General features: G+C 46.7%; 1 protein-coding gene across 6 annotated transcripts in view; it reads left to right on the top strand.

Annotated features, from left to right (window-relative positions):
* Nucleotides 1-16,384, top strand: part of cdk14 (cyclin dependent kinase 14) — an 845,377-nt gene that overhangs the window by 142,216 nt on the left and 686,777 nt on the right. Inside the window, exon 1 of one of the 6 annotated variants that reach the window (XM_085987943.1) lies at nt 15,066-15,278. The exons of 3 other annotated variants lie outside the window; for them this stretch is intronic. The gene's annotated coding sequence lies outside the window, so the exon portion shown is untranslated. Of the gene's footprint in view, nt 1-15,065; nt 15,279-15,388; nt 15,724-16,384 lie in introns of those variants that run through there. 2 more of the 6 variants (XM_085987944.1, XM_085987946.1) reach the window with 2 other exon arrangements.

A 16,384-nucleotide genomic window follows, 5' to 3' on the forward strand; every position in this document is an offset into this window, starting at 1 on the left:
AGTAGTGATTGAATAAGTGATGAGCCTTTGCACAATTCAGAGTTGATACTTTCCTTCAGGTACCTTTTTCATTTCATGTAGTTTTTGTGTGTGTGTGTGTGTGTGTGTGTGTGTGTGTGTGTGTATATGTGTGTGTTTCCAATTGTAATTTCTAACCTTTTATTTGTCTCGCTGTGATTTTCTTAAACTACAAAATAAATGCCAAAGAAGTGTTTTTCCTTCACTAATCCCTGAAACAGATTAAGCTGCCAATAGAGATCCCATTAGGTTCAAAATATTCAGCTGCAAAATAAGATTTGTGGTCCTGAATGTTGCTCTTGCACATGATTGCTCGTTGATATCCATTTGTATTTTTGGTAGTCGAGTTCCTGATGTGTCTCTCCAATAGTTTCCAGACATAATCTAGCTTGGACTAAACAGAATGTTTTGCTGTCCTTTTTATTTAAGTTTTCAGCTTTTACGCAAAGCAGCTGTGACCAGTTGCCTAATGGGGAACCAGTTTGCACTGGCTATGTAAACAGCGAAATGGAGATCATTGCATCTGTACTATTTTTTTTTACAATACTGATTGTTCTGAAGCCAGTATGGAGGACTAAGAAGGGTATCAATCTGTATTACTGGAACTAAAAGCATCACTTGCATTAACTGAGTATTGTGGCGACACGCCACCACTGGACACAATCCGCTCACGGCGGTACGGACAGTTTAAGCAGACGCCCCCAACCGGGGGCCCTTTCCTCCAGCAACTTGTTTCCCACAGGGACAGGCTGCCGGGAGCACTTCCTGTCTGGGGAGTATTTAAGTCAGGCGCGGGCTCTTCCAGTTCCTATTTTGCCATGAGGCTGAAATAAAAAGCTGTTCTGTTTTACTAGCTCTGGTCTCGACTCCCACGTTTGCCGCGGTATCTCAACACTGGTGACCCCGACGCTCAGGACGAATCCTAAGCTAGCATGGCGGATACAAACGCAGTCACGGTTAAATTACCAGACTTTTGGGAAAACTTGGCCGAAGCCTGGTTCGTTCAAGCCGAGTCCAGATTCCGGCTGAAAGGCATCACAGGCGACACCACGAAGTACGACTACCTTGTCTCCTCGCTCACGTACGCTACCGTCCCCAAAGTTTGGGCAGCGCTGCAGGACCCACCACAGACTGGCAAGTACGAACATCTGAAGGCTGCGCTCCTTAAAAAATTTCAAACGTCCTCTTACCAGCGCCACTGCCAACTCCTTGACCTCCCCGGTCTCGGTGACGCTTCACCATCAGACCTGCTTTCCCACATGCTGTCCCTCGCGGACGACAAGCCCCCCGGCGCCCTCTTTCGCACGCTTTTCATTCGGCAGCTTCCCGCCAGCATCCGCCCGCTCATTGTGGAGTCCGGCTCCACGGACCTGAATGACATAGCAGGAAAGGCCGACCGGCTGCTCTCTGCACAGTCCGCGCGTGACGTCACGCCCGACCTCGCGGCAACGACCACGCGGTCTCCCCGGCCCACCAGGCCCGCCCGCCCTACCACTCCGGGCCACTGTTACTACCACACCTGTTTTGTCACTAAGGCCCAACGCTGCACGCCACCGTGTACCTTCAATTTCCCCCCCCGCACCGGCCCCCGCGATGGCCGTGGGGCAAAAGGGGCCTCTACTGTACGTCACTGACGACAGAGCCAACCGCCGATTTCTGTGCGACACGAGCCCAGCACAGCATCACCCCCGCCTCCGCCCTCGAAATCCAACGCGGCACACGAGGTATCACGCTGGCCGCCGCCAATGGCTCGGACATCCGAACATATGGCACCCGCATGGTCATGCTCGACCTCGCGGGCCGCCGCTACCACTGGGAGTTCCTCACCGCCGAGGTCCTCTGCCCACTCATCGGCGCCGACTTCCTACGCGCCCGCGGCCTCCTTGTCGACATTCCGAGGCACCGCCTCGTCGACGCCAACACTATGGCCACCATCCCCGGCGCCTTTACCCCGGACCGTTCGGCCGGCCTGACGACCTACTGACTCGCCAGGGCCGTGGACGACTAGTCGGCACTCCTAGCCGAGTTTCCCGCCCTCACCAACCCGACCTTTTCGGCCAAAGCCGCCAAACACGGGGTGGAGCACTATATCCCCACCACCGGCCCTCCAGTTTCTGCCCACGCCCGCAGGCTCAACCCGGCCAAGCTGGAAATCGCGCGGGCCGAGTTCACCACCATGGAACAACTCGGCATCATCCGCCGCTCCAGCAGCCCCTGGGCCTCGCCCCTCCACATCGCCCCTAAGCCCGGCGGAGGCTGGCGCCCTTGTGGGGACTACCGCCGCCTTAACGACGCCACCACCCCCGACCGATACCCGGTGCCTCACATCCAGGACTTCTCGGCCCGACTGGCCGGACGAACCGTCTTTTCCAAAGTCGACCTGGTGCGCGGTTACCACCAAGTCCCCGTACACCCCGCGGACATCCCCAAAACGGCCGTCATCACCCCATTCGGCCTGTTCGAGTTCCTGAGGATGCCCTTCGGCCTCAAGAATGCAGCCCAGGCTTTCCAGCGCCTTATGGACTCGGTCCTGCGGGACCTGAAGTTCCTATTTGTCTATCTAGACGACATTCTCGTGGCCAGCTCCTCCAAACAGGAACACCTCGAACACCTTCGCGTCCTGTTCGGGCGCCTAGCCCAACACAGGCTCATCCTCAGCCCGGCGAAGTGCCAATTCGGCCTAACCGAGATCGATTTTCTCGGTCACCACATCACCCCTGCTGGGGCCGTCCCCCTGCCCAACAAGGTGCAGGCCGTCCAGCAGTTCCCCCGCCCCACAACCATCAAGGGCCTCCAGGAGTTCCTCGGGATGGTGAACTTCTACAACAGGTTCATCCCCAGAGCTGCAGCCCTCATGAAGCCCCTATACGACTCCCTCCGAGGTAAATCCGGCAAGATGGCCGTAGCCTGGACCACTGACACGTCAGCCGCCTTCGATGCCACCAAAAACGCGCTCGCCGACGCCACTCTGCTCGCGCACCCGAGGGCCGACGCCGTGTTCGAGCAGTGGGTTAATGGCGCGTGGCAGCCACTTGCCTTCTACAGCCGCCAACTGCGCCCCCCGGAGGTCAAATACTCCACTTTCGACCGCAAGCTTCTCACGCTCCACCTGTCGGTCCGCCATTTCAGGTTCCTCCTGTAAGGCCGCCCCTTCACCGCGTACGTGGACCACAAGCCACTCACATACACGATGGCCAAGCACACCGAACCCTGGTCCGCTCGGCAGCAACGCCAGCTCGCGGCCGTGTCCGAGTTTACCACGGACATCCAGCACGTCTCCGGTAGAGACAACGTTGTCGCCGACTGCCTTTCCCGTCCCGCCATCTGCGCGAATCACCTCGCGGTCGACTACACGCAACTAGCAGCGGCCCAGCTCACGGACCCAGACCTCCTCTCGGCGGCTACCAGCCTGCCAGGGCTACGCCTAGCCAAGGTCGCGCACGGGCCCGAAGCCACGGCAGTTACTTGCGACATTACACTCGGCCAACCCAGGCCGGTCGTCCCTGAAACCTGGCGCCGCCGCGTCTTCGACGCGCTCCACGGGCTCTCCCACCCGGGTTCCCGCGCGCCCGTCAAACTCCTCTCCCAGCGTTTCGTCTGGCGCGGCCTCAGCAGAGATGTTCGGACTTGGGCTGCCTCGCCTGCCAACGGGCTAAGGTACAACGGCATACAAAAGCACCCCTGGGAGACTTCGAGGTACCCAGCCGCCGCTTCGACCACGTACACGTCGACATCGTCGGGCCCCTGCCGCCATCGCAATGCCAGACTTATCTCCTCACGATGGTCGACCGCTGCACACGCTGGCCTGAGGCAGTGCCGCTGACCTCCACCACCACAGCCGACATCGCCAGGGCGTTCGTTAACACCTGGGTAGCGAGGTTCGGCGTACCGGCCGACATAACCTCCGACAGAGGCGCCCAGTTCACCTCCGAACTCTGGACGGCCACAGCACGCAACCTTGGTGTGACGCTCCACCGAACCACGGCGTACCACCCGCAGGCCAACGGGCTTTGTGAACGCTTCCACCGGTCACTCAAGGCCTCACTCCGCGCCGGCCTGCAGGACAGTACCTGGACTGACCGCCTACCGTGGGTACTACTAGGCCTACGCACCGCGGTCAAAGAAGACCTCCAGTCCTCGGCAGCGGAGTTAGTCTACGGACAACCGCTGCGCGTCCCAGGCGAATTCCTTCCGGAGGCTACCACGCCTTGGTCGGCCGACCAGCAGTGGCTCAACTTTTTCTCTTCCGCTCAGCAGTTCGCCCCACTTCCGGTCAACCGGCACGGCGAACTCGCACCTCACGTTCCGCCAAATTTACAGCAGGCGCGCTTTGTCTTCGTGCGACACGATGCGGACCCCTGCGACCCCCGTACGACGGACCGTATGAAGTACTACAAACCGGGGACAAGGTCTTCAAGCTGCGACTCGGCGACAGGGTCGAGACAGTCTCCATCGACCGGCTCAAACCAGCACACACAGAACCAGGGGAACAGGTCCCCGTGGCCCGGCCTCCAACTAGAGGCCGTCCCGCCAGCACAGCCGGCGGCGAACCGCCAGGCCCCGCCAACTAGACCGGCGATCACGCAGAGCCGCTGCGGCAGAACCATCAGACCACCGTCACGACTCGTCCACTCCTCCTAAGCGGATTCTGGGGGGAGCTCTGTGGCGACACGCCACCACTGGACACAATCCGCTCACGGCGGTACGGACAGTTTAAGCAGACGCCCCCAACCGGGGGCCCTTTCCTCCAGCAACTTGTTTCCCACAGGGACAGGCTGCCGGGAGCACTTCCTGTCTGGGGAGTATTTAAGTCAGGCGCGGGCTCTTCCAGTTCCTGTTTTGCCATGAGGCTGAAATAAAAAGCTGTTCTGTTTTACTAGCTCTGGTCTCAACTCCCACGTTTGCCGCGGTATCTCAACAGTATCACTTTTCTGGCTTTGACACAACTTGAGGGTTCTTCAGTAGCTGAGGGATGATTTCACATTAAGGGAGATACTCAGCTTTTGATTTCTTTTTTGTTTCCTAGTTATATGAGCGTTCTCTCTCTTTTTGCCCCCGCTCTCTTCCCCCACCCCCCCCCCCCCCCGCCCCACCTACCTCCTCTATATTCTCTTAATTTTTAGGTTGGTGACCAATACATTTCTATTTAAAGAGGGATGTAATTGGTGGGAAAAAATTGAGTGATTGTTTTATGTATGTCAGAGAATCTCACTTTGTGTCAGTTGGTCTGTCTGCGTGAATATGTGAACACGAATGTGGTTACACGGACTGAATCTGCATCCTGATATTGCCGGCAAGTTTGTGTTGGTGTAGTCTTTTGCTGTAGTTAATGGTGAACGTAAGAGGAAAAATTGGATACTGGTGTGACCAGTAATGAAGGATAAAATTATGGAAAATATTTTTTAGATGAGTTATGTGCAAATGTTTCAGGAGTTTGATATTCTATGTATTAACCAATCTTTATCAAAGCAATTTCAGTTAATTGCAATTTTATCAAACTTTCCACAATGTGCTGTGGAAATGCTGTTGTTTTAAAATTGGAAGTAGGTCCTTTTTTATTTGAAACAAAACAAAACACCAGAACATGTGGTGTTTCTACCTGTGGATAGCAATTTGTGTAACTAATTTGATAATATTAGCACATCTGCTATTTGGGCCTGTACGTTACTGGAGAAAAGGAGTACGAAACAATTTGTCTAGAATTCCAGAAAGAAATGAATGAACTGAATTGCAGCAGTGGTAGAGGGCTACTGTTGGCCTTGGTGTCCCTATGCTCGAAAGGGGAAAGAGAGGCTTCAGTTCAATCTCCTGATTTTAGTGGCCCCTGCTGGGAAGTAAATTTGTAGAGGGGAGGGCAGGACTTGAGCAGTGGTTCTACTGGAGCCAATCGCTTTTCAGTACCTTGGTCATACACCAGCAAGAGTTGGTACTGATAGGAGGTTAGGGACAATGGCCTGTATTTTGCGGTAATTGAGGTTATCTGCGTTCACCGTTATTAAAGTGTAAAATCAGACACCATTTTCCACCGACCGCACATGCACAGTTAAACGCAGAAATCCAGGAAGTTGCTGTCCGAGTTGCCCTGCTCCTCCAGAAGCTTCACTACACCAATATCTCGCTGAGGGATTCGCCATTCAAATACATGGAATGCTGTAAAGTTGCTGTACTTGCGTGATAGATACCAGAAAAAGTTAGGGCTTGTCCATTCCAGTTTAAGTACATTTTTAACAGCGTGCTAAGTCTTCGTTACTGCCAAACAACCTCTCTGGCATTGAAAAATAACTTTAACAAGTGTGAAGTCTCATTCCTTCAGATTTTAATTATTGTTGGAGATTTATTTTTTTAATGGAAATTTAAAAAAACGTTTTCTTCCTCTTTCTCAATCCCATCTTTCTTTCTCTCTCTTTATTTTGATTTCCGTACATGATTTGGCATTGAGTTAAATAGTCTAACTTACACTTCCTGCTTCAGACTCTGCACTGCTCATTAACGATTCTTCAATCTGATTTGGTTAAGGAGATGCACAGTGTCTCTTCACACAGGTCCCAGATCCCCTGTGGAAGGTGCTACACCAAAATGGCTTCCTAATTACAGCAAGATCCAGTGTAAAACCTTAGAGAAAGTCTGTGCAAGTGTAATGAACAGTTGCCACGGTTCATTCGTCACTGACTGCAAAATCCGGGCCAATATTAAAATTGAAATAATGCAGAAGCATAGCTTCTCTGTTGTTGAGCCCAATTTTCATTTTTGTAGTTGCCTCAAATCTATTCTACTGTAAGTTGATTGAGGAATACTCAAGATTACTGACCTGCATCAGGGCCGTAATATTATATTTTGGCAATATCTCTATTTGGTTGAATAGAGATTTTTTATCTCCAATCCAAATCACAAACTGCCAGCAAATTAAATTTGTTACGAATATATTATTCCACTAAGTATTTAATCTTGGCTTTATTGGAACTTAACTGGACCTGCCATTATCGAACGAATAAAGAAATTATAATAATTGTTGTAGATACTTTTATCTGTCAACTGCCTGCTCCCAGTCACCTGTTTATAATACTTCTGCTTGTTTTTGTCATGTGCAGTACTGCTTTATAAGACTATCATCGCAACATTCCTGCACCAAGCAGAGCTTTGCATTTGGTGAAATGAAATTGTAGGCAGTGCATGACCAGACCGTTTTATAATACCTCAGTTGCACTGCACTAAGAGATGCAGTGTCAGTTGCTTTTAATGGTTAGTTCGGTTAGCTGTAGTTACATTGGCCCAGAAATTCAGGTCGGAGGCTTCCCGCGGATGCAAGCCCCCGACCTGCACTTACCTAGCACGCCGGCCGTTGAGATGTGGGCCCCCGTGGGATTCCGATCCTGGGCCTCCTCCAACTGCCGCGCAGTGCTTGCGTATCCCAGGGGCGCAGTTAGTTCGATGCGTCCCCTGGGATCATGTGGGCCATGGAGAGCCAATGGTAGCAGGGAATGCTTCATTCATAAGTTTGACAGGAAGAGCTGTCAAACCTATAAATACTATAAGCCCCAAAACGTCACTAAAACCTCAAATAAATTAATTTAAAAATCACATTTTTAAAATAAACTATAAATTACATGAAATAACTATTTTAAACAATTTAAATTTTTGAAAAAATTAATTACATTTTCTAACGGGGCTAAAAATAAACTTACCTTTCTTTAAAGTATTTAAAAATAATAAACCTGTGGGAAAAATGTTTTAATTTTAATTAATTCACCACTTACCTTGTTAAAAGCAGGCCTTACGCCTGCTTTCTAAAAGTGTAACTGCTGGAGACTTGCCCTCCTGGAAAAACCTGCAAAAAAAAAAGTAAGTTCAATGTGCACGCGCTGCCTCTCCAGTGCACGCGTTCGACTTCTGAACCCCTTCTTTCAGGAGAACAGAAGTGCCGGTTTCCCGCGCGTGCGCAGTGCATGCACGAAACCGGCACTTTCGTTGGGCCTACGCGTGAGTACCCCGTGCGTACTCACGCATTGGGACCTGAATTTCTGGGCCATTATCCTTTTGTGTCACCTGAGTGGTGAAAGGCAAAGGTGAGTGCATGTGTATGGATCTTTCTGTCCACCAAGTTTTTAAAATTTCTGATGATTGCAAATTGCTGGCTGTCCAGTCAGCAACTTTTAACCACTAGAATTACAGGAGTATCTTTTTAAAAAAGAAAAAGAATGTAGTGGTTGTAGTTATACTGCAGCTGCCTCACATGCTAAGCTGCCAAGTACTGCTACAATGGCACTATTATTTTGCATGGAATGACATCATCTTTAGTGCTTCTCAAATGCTGTATATGATTTTGTTTACAATCTAATTGCGGCCCCTTTTGATCACCTTTTAATTGGAGTGACAGGGCAAGAGTTCATCAAATGTTGCAATATTTTGTTGCCCATGTCTTTGTTCCAACTGAGCAAAGAAAGGCTTTTACCATCCAGTCAATGGGACCAAGTACAAAAATACAATTCAAAATCGCACTTCCCTTCTCATACCTGCTAGTCAGATGAATACATTATTGGCACATCTAAAGTCCCAGGGTAGTTAGTACAAGCCAGTGTATCAGTAAGGGTTCCTCTGGCTCGATCAACCACAGCAACTTGCGATCGATGTCTATCTATATGTCTTGTTGCACTAATCTGGTCATCCGTGTGATGCATGCAAGTCTGCCCTTTGGAGGACCAAGATTAGGTGATGTAACGGTACTATATTTTTAATTCAATAAAATAATTGAACGCCTCCACTATTAGAACTCTACATGCATGAACTATTGAGATGATTTTCAGAAACAGAATTGTAAATAATCATAATCATAAGCATAGTCAGACCTGCAGTTGTGTTCAGGGGCAGTGTTGGAGGTTAATTTTAGTTCAAGCATCTACTTAACAGGTTTCGTTTCTAAAGACTGCTATATATTTAAAGCACTGTTAAATAGGTTATAGAAATTCTACATCCTTCTGTCCTTGTAAAAATGCATAGCCTAGAAATTAGTTATTAAGAAACATAGGAACAGGAGTAGGCCATTCAGCCCCTCAAGCCTGTTCCGCCATTGAATTAGATCATGGCTAATTTGTATGTAAACTCTACCCGTCTTGGTTTCATAACCCTTAATACCCTTGCCTATCTATCTCAGTTTTGAAATTTCCAATTGATCTGGCCTCAACAGCTTTTTGGGGGAAGAGAACTCCAGGTTTCCACTACCCTTTGTGTGAAGAAGTGCTTCCTGACATCACCCCAAATGGCCTAGTTCTAATGTTAAGGTTATGCCTCCTTGATCTGGACTCTCCCACCGGAGGAAATAGTTTCCTTCTATCTACCCTATCAAATCCTTTAATCATCTTGGAACACCTCGATTACATCACCTCTTAACCCTCTATACTCAAGGGAATACAAGTCTAGTCTATGCAACCTGTCTTCATAATTTAACCCTTTTAGCTTTGGTGTCATTCTGGTGAATCTGCGCTGCATTCCCTCCAAGGCCAATATATCCTTTGAGGTGTGGTGCCCAGAACTGAACGCGGTACTCTAAATGAAGTCTAACCAGTGCTTTTATATAACACTAACCTAACTTCCCCATTTGTATTCCAGCCCCCTTGAAATAAAGACCAATATTCCATTAGCCTTTTAAATAATTTTTTGTACCTATCCACTAGTGTTTAGTGATTCCTGTACTTGGACCTCTAAATCTCTCTGCTCCTGCACTTGCAAAATACTCATCTACCTTTCTTGGGTCCAAAGTGGATGGCCTCACATTTCCCCACATTGAACTCCATCTGCCACAGTTTTACCCACTCATTTAATCTATCTGTTAAGTTAGTGAAGGAATGTGTGCATTTATGACATTCCCTTGTTTGTTATATTAGTTACAGCATTAGTTTATTTTAAATGGGTTACCACCTTCATTAATAATGGGTGAAGAAATTTCATATTCAAGTGTTTAGTATTTTTTTCAAATCGCTTATGGGATCTGGGCGTCGCTGGCAAGGCCAGTATTTATTGCCCATCCCTAATTGCCCTGGAGAAGGTGGTGGTGAGCCGCCGCCTTGAACCGCTGCAGTTCGTGTGGTGAAGGTACTCCCACAGTGCTGCTAGGGAGGGAGTTCCAGGATTTTGACCCAGCGACACTGAAGGATCAGCGATATACTTCTAAGTCAGGATGGTGTGTGACTTGGAGGTGGTGGTGTTCCCAGTGGTAGCGTTTAGTATGTCTGCTAATAGCACTACGTAATTTCTAGGCTCATAGTTTTCTAATCTTTTCCACAGGTGAATAATGTAATTAAGGTTGTTGGCTCATTTGTGATGTTTTCTAAAGCAAATAGTAATTTAATTCGTACTTCATAAAACATGCGCTCATGATTTGTGGTAAGTGCAAGTCATTGTGATGTGCTTTATATTTTATAATGAAACCATTTGATTCATCAATCTACCAGTGTAGACGGTTTTGAATCTTCTGACACAAGCTGAATCCTTTGGCAAAGTGGCAGATCCTTAGTCACCATAAAATTAATAATGACAATTAAGTGATTAAGCAACACTGCAAATTGATGCTTTACATTTGATTGAAAAAAACTCCGTGGCCATTGATGAACAGAAACTGGCGGCTGAGAATTCACTTGTACTCTAAGCACAGACTTGTGTTCTCTTGATCTCTATCTTGCATTGGGGGCAGTTCAGCGAAGGTTCACTAGGTTGATTCTTGAGATGAAAGGGTTGTCTTATGAGGAAAGGTTGAGCAGTTTGGGCCTATACTCATCGGAGTTTAGAAGAATGAGAGGTGATCTTATTGAAACATATAAGATTCTGAGGGGGCTTGACAGGGTAGATGCAGGGAGGATGTTTCCCCCAGTGGGGGAATCTAGAGCGAGGAGGCATAGTTTCGGGATAAGGGGTCGTCCATTTAAGACGAAGATGAGGAGGAATTTCTTCTGAGTGTTGTGAATCTTTGGAATTCTCTACCCCAGAGAGCTGTGGAGGCTGAGTCAGTGAATATATTCAAGGCGGAGATAGACAGATATTTGAGCTGCAGGGGAGTCGAGGGTTATGGGGAACAGGCAGGAAAGTGGCGCTGAGGCCAAAATGAGATCAGCCCTGATCTTATTGAGTGGCGGAGCAGGCTGGAGGAGCCGAATTCTTGTGTTCTTATATGGGATATAAATTCAGTTACAGTCAGCTTGCTCCTAATTGAATTCTTCAAAATTATGAAAAGATTTGACAAAGCTAGACGGAGACCAAATGTTGGCTATATGGTAACATGTTCAAGTGCCAGTTGGCACAAGCTAAAAATGAGAACGTTTTGGGATTAAGAATGGAAGTGGAAATATTTTATATACAAGTAATAAGACTTTGTTGAACAAGCTACCAGGGAAATTTAGTACAGCAAATAATCTGTTAGGAAATATATAATTGGTGGAGTTGAGTCAATCAAAAATGTGACTGACTTATTAGGCTTTTCTTGTTCTTCAAAATTCATCTGTTGCTGCACCAGTTTTAGCCTAAGTTGTACAGTCTTACCATCTTTTCCCTGGAGCCATTTCTATTGGAGTGTATGTACTGAACCACTAAATTGAGTTTTTAATTAACTAGTGGAACATGTTGAAAGCTCCTTAGCTGAATGTGGGTCACTTTCAGCATCGAGCTGGAGATTCTATAGTTAGGCCTACCTGTAACGGAGGATAGGTGATTATTCTTACAGCTACTTACTAACCTGAAAAGCCAAGCTGGTCACCTAGTTTTGACTTCAGTGCCACCTGGGGATTAGGTTTACTGTATGTTAGTATAAGCCATTAAAAGCTAGCTTGCAAGTGCAGAAAGTAATTAGAAGGGCCAATGGGATTACAGTACTTCATAATTATGGATGAGGAAAGCCATTCAGCCCATTTTTTGTTCAACCGCCATGAGATCTTTATCCCTTCACTTTCTGCCCCTCCCCCCCCCCCTCCCCCACACCCTGCCCCATTGAAGCATCCAAATGTTTCTTTAATAATTCCAGGGTTTTTGCCTCCAGTATTTTTTGGGGGGTTTATTCCACATGTTGATCACAATTTCCTTATCTCAGTCTTAAAACTACTTTTTACAAGTTTGAACACATGCCCCTAGTTCCATTTCTGCAGTTTAATTTATCAACCTTATAGATGTCAATGAGATCACCTCTCGGATGCCTCATTTCTAGGCTAAAAAAGTGGTTTCTTCAATCTTTCCTCAAAACCTTCTCCCTAAGCCTTATCTGCTGCTCTGTTGTGATGCTTGATACTCCTAGTCCAGCCTCCCTTACTGCTGCTGCCTTGTTGAATTAATTTGCTTTGTGAATGGCCTTGGTGGAGGATTTTTTTCTGGTGAGGAATTTTTTATCTTGCGGCTAAAGGTTCCCTTCCAAAGCGGATGGAGTATAGACACATTTTCTGTTTTAATAATGTTGAGCCAGTGGAACTTCAGAGCATTTGAAGAAATCTTGCAAATTACTATTGAATGTTTTGACAAAAAAGTAGCCTAATCTTCCCTGCCCCCAAGGCCTGTCCTTTGGTGTACTTTGCAGCCTTGCACATATCCAATTATGCACATTTTCAAAATGTTTAGAACTTGCCAAACAGTTCTAACATTCCCTTTTGTAGATCAAAATGGCAAATTATTACTCTAAATAAATCTTTCTCTCAGGCATTTGTAGTGCAATTATAAGTTGAGCTGGTGCTGCCGTTTTTGAAAAGCTTTTCAAAGTTTTCAAATGTATTAAATTACACACGTAAAAGTTGCAATAAGTCGCTATAATAGAAAATTGAACACCGCAAAAGAGGAGATCAATCACTTGAAGCACTAAAGGCATATGTGTGTGAATGGGACAGGAATAGGTTCACAAATTTGAACAAGATTACTGTGTAGATTAGTCCCCGGTATTGGTTCATTCACACACACTGCACATTACAAACAACCACTGGAATGTCAGCTATGCACTGAATGCTCATTAGCGGAGATGTTTACTGTGAATTGTTGAAATGTGGTTTTCTGTTCGCTAATGGCAGCTAAAGGAAAAATAAACACTCCTTGAAGCATCTTTATGCAAGTTTCAGTGATGGTAATTTTCACTTTAATTGATCCTGTACTGTTTATGCAACCTGTCAAGAGACAGACTTCTAAATGGGACATTTTTAACAAGCGACAAGCTCCCACTGTTTGTCAGCATTCTCTAGCGGAACCAGGGAGAAGGGTAGAAACACAAATGCTTTATATTGGTCTTGGCAATATTTACAAGACAATGATTTCAGTATGAGCCAAATTTTCAGAAACGTTTTCAGTGAAGCTATTGGGCCAGAATTTGTGGTGGGTAAGACTGCGTACTCCGAGTACGCCGTCATACTGTCTTTCAAATGGATCGCAAGTTCGGTATTTCCACATGCGCCAAGTCCCGAACTTGTGATCTGTCGAGTTCCGACTTGACAGATGATCCGCACAGATGGGGAAATCCTAATTGTTGGTCCAGAGGTGGGCTAAACGGCGCAGCAATTACGCCTGAAAATTTTACAGCTGATGCAAACAGTTGCAAGGCCTGTTTGCACAGCGTAAGGGGATACCCCCTGACACATCCGAGTACAGGTAGACTACCTTTTATCCGAACTTCCGAAAACCGAAACCCTCTTAAAAACCGAAGGTTTTTTCGTTCAGCGTAAGTCGTGCGCACGACATGACCAGAGTGGCGCACGACTTACGCTGAGCAGAGGGTCAGCGTAAGTCGTGCGCACGACCCCGACCCCCGCCGCCGACCCCGACCCCCCCGCGGACCCGACCCCGACTCCTGTCGACCCCGCCGACCCCCCCCCCCGCCGACCCACACCCGACAAATTTCCCAGTCTTATAAAATACCTTCCGAAATCCGAAATTTTCCGAAAACCGAAACACGACTGGTCCCGAGGTTTTCGGATAAAGGATAGTCTACCTGTAATTTAAAAAACTTAGGCTGGAAATGGAAGCATTTTCGGATTTTGTCCATGGAAAGTTCAGAGGAAGCAGTTGCCACATTGAGGGGTTTATTTTTTTTTGCATCTATGGAGCATAAGCTCAAAAAAAAAAAAATCCATACTGAAAGTCTAGATGTTGATGCACATTAAGTCCCGGAAGGTTCTAGTAATGAGGGATTATTTTTTCCCTTTCCGGAGATCATAAATGAATGAGACACCTTCTGTTTCCTGATTGGAGCACTAGCCCAGGTGATCCCGGGTATGCTTCTGCACATGGTGCGCCCCTGGGGTCCGTGGGCCACTACGCTGCCCTCTACTACGCAGCATCAAACAGCAAGTTCGCAAAGGTGGGTCCCCATCAGGTAAGTACGCATTCCGTTCGGATGCCAGCGGCGTAATCCGTAGTTACGCCGCCGACCGCAAGATCCAGACCATTGCTTCTGAGCTGAACCTTTACCTCCCCAGCTCCCATTAGGCTGGAGCCTTGACTTTCAGAAGCTTTTTCGCTGTAAATGAAATGTCCCACTTGCACTTCTACATGTTGACGGCTTCGCTGTGCATATTGCGGGTTCCAATAAAATAACTTGCAGATGTACCTACAATATATCCTGACCGGTGAGTGTTATCTGCAGCTGATGCTGGAAATCCTTTTTGTACTGAGAATGTAAGCAGAGTTTTAGACCCCATGCCAGTCACATGCCAGCTTTGCCTGTAGCTTTCCAGAGGGCAGATGCACATTTCACTGTGAGGGGTGTGTTCTGCTTTATTCTGTTACAAATATTTCCCACATTCTTACACAATTACTGTTTGACGCTGTGCTGCAAATTGATCTCTAATTGTATTTTGTAAAACGAATACCGTACAGGAAGTGTCGAGACAAAATCCGCATGGTTACTCCTGGCTGCAGTCATGCTGCAGAGCCTGACTACCTCGGCTTCCCTGCAACTATACAGACCAGCTCATCCCGTTATAGGGACTGTTTATTCACAGCATTGTTTTTAAAAGGTTATACATTTCTAAAAGGGATGTGTTTTCCTTCAAATGCATATTTTGTTAATAGTGCTTGCTGGTTTATAACCTAAGCTGCATCGTGACTGAGCTGACTTTAAAGGGAAAATTTAGTTCCCTCCATTATTTCCCCCTTCCAAAAGTAGTACAACCGTACCATTTCAGCTTGCTAGTGCAGGAAGATATTTTGAGTTCATTTATTGAACGTGATTGGCCTGTCTGGGTTTCAGCAGAATTTCCAGATATTGAAGTACAAGTGCAGGAATCCAGTGAAGTATCTAGGACTAAAAGGTAAGACAGATGGCTATTTACAGTGTGAAGCATGACTGTGATGGAACAGCTTGAATCAGCATTCCCAACGTAGATCACAAGTGCAACACCTGGGAATGCTGCGATGTTGATGCAGTTAGTGTCCCTCTCCCTAGAAATGGTTATTGATATCCTATTTGATATAAGATTCTAAATTCATCCTTTCTGGCATGGGGCTGAAGAGGATACCGATGTGCTGTTGTACTGGCTGATGCAAAACAAATACTAGAGTATTTCAATTCAAGATTATGCTTCATCGCCGGTCTGTTTTTTTCCCTTCTTAAAATCTGTTTATACTGTTCGAGACTGCATTGCCAGAGCATGGTTGGCTGAATCTACCCTAGGTTAAAGCGGGTAAGTGAGGGATGGGCCACTTTCCCCCACAATATATACTGTACCAGCCTTGAACATGGATGAATGCTATTGAGTGAGTTAAGTAGATTTTTATGTATTAACTGAACACTCTGCATATATGTTTTTAATCAGTATTAAAGTTCTCTATGCAGTGCACACTTAATTCTTTTTAACATTTGAATTAAATACTATTTGAATAGCAAATCTGAAATGACAGGAGCTGTCACTAGACAGTGTTGCTACTGTTGAAGCAGAATTAAACAGAGGCAGCAGCTGTTGCCCAGTATTATGGCTGACTCCAGTCTGATTGCTCAGCAAGTTGAAGTAACACTGCAGCATTTCTGTACAATTAAACTGATATGTATGTGTGGTTTTTGATGCAATGCGAAGTAGTGACAGAATTGCTCTTAAATAGTTAACTTTATGGTACATTAAGAATATTAATGATTTAAAATGCAATAATGCTACGCCAGCATGCTGCCTTACATTTCTTAACGGGCTGCCCCACAGAGTAGTAGCATGTGGTATTTTCCGCCCAACATTCATCACGTGGCGCGTCTCAATATTGGGCAGGTCATCTTGGGGAAAGGTGCCAAAGAAAGGGCGAGATGTTCTCCAGTGGATAATGATGAAATTTGAAAATGAGCCAATTTATGCAGTGGTCGTGCACTTCTGGCGGATGGTTAAATAGCAGTAGGATCAAAGGCTGGGAATAAATCACTTCTCTGGCTTCA

Source organism: Somniosus microcephalus, chromosome 5, assembly GCF_052327205.1.
Source record: "Somniosus microcephalus isolate GS21.2 chromosome 5, FLI_Smic_1.0, whole genome shotgun sequence".
Taxonomy (NCBI): Eukaryota; Metazoa; Chordata; class Chondrichthyes; order Squaliformes; family Somniosidae; genus Somniosus; species Somniosus microcephalus.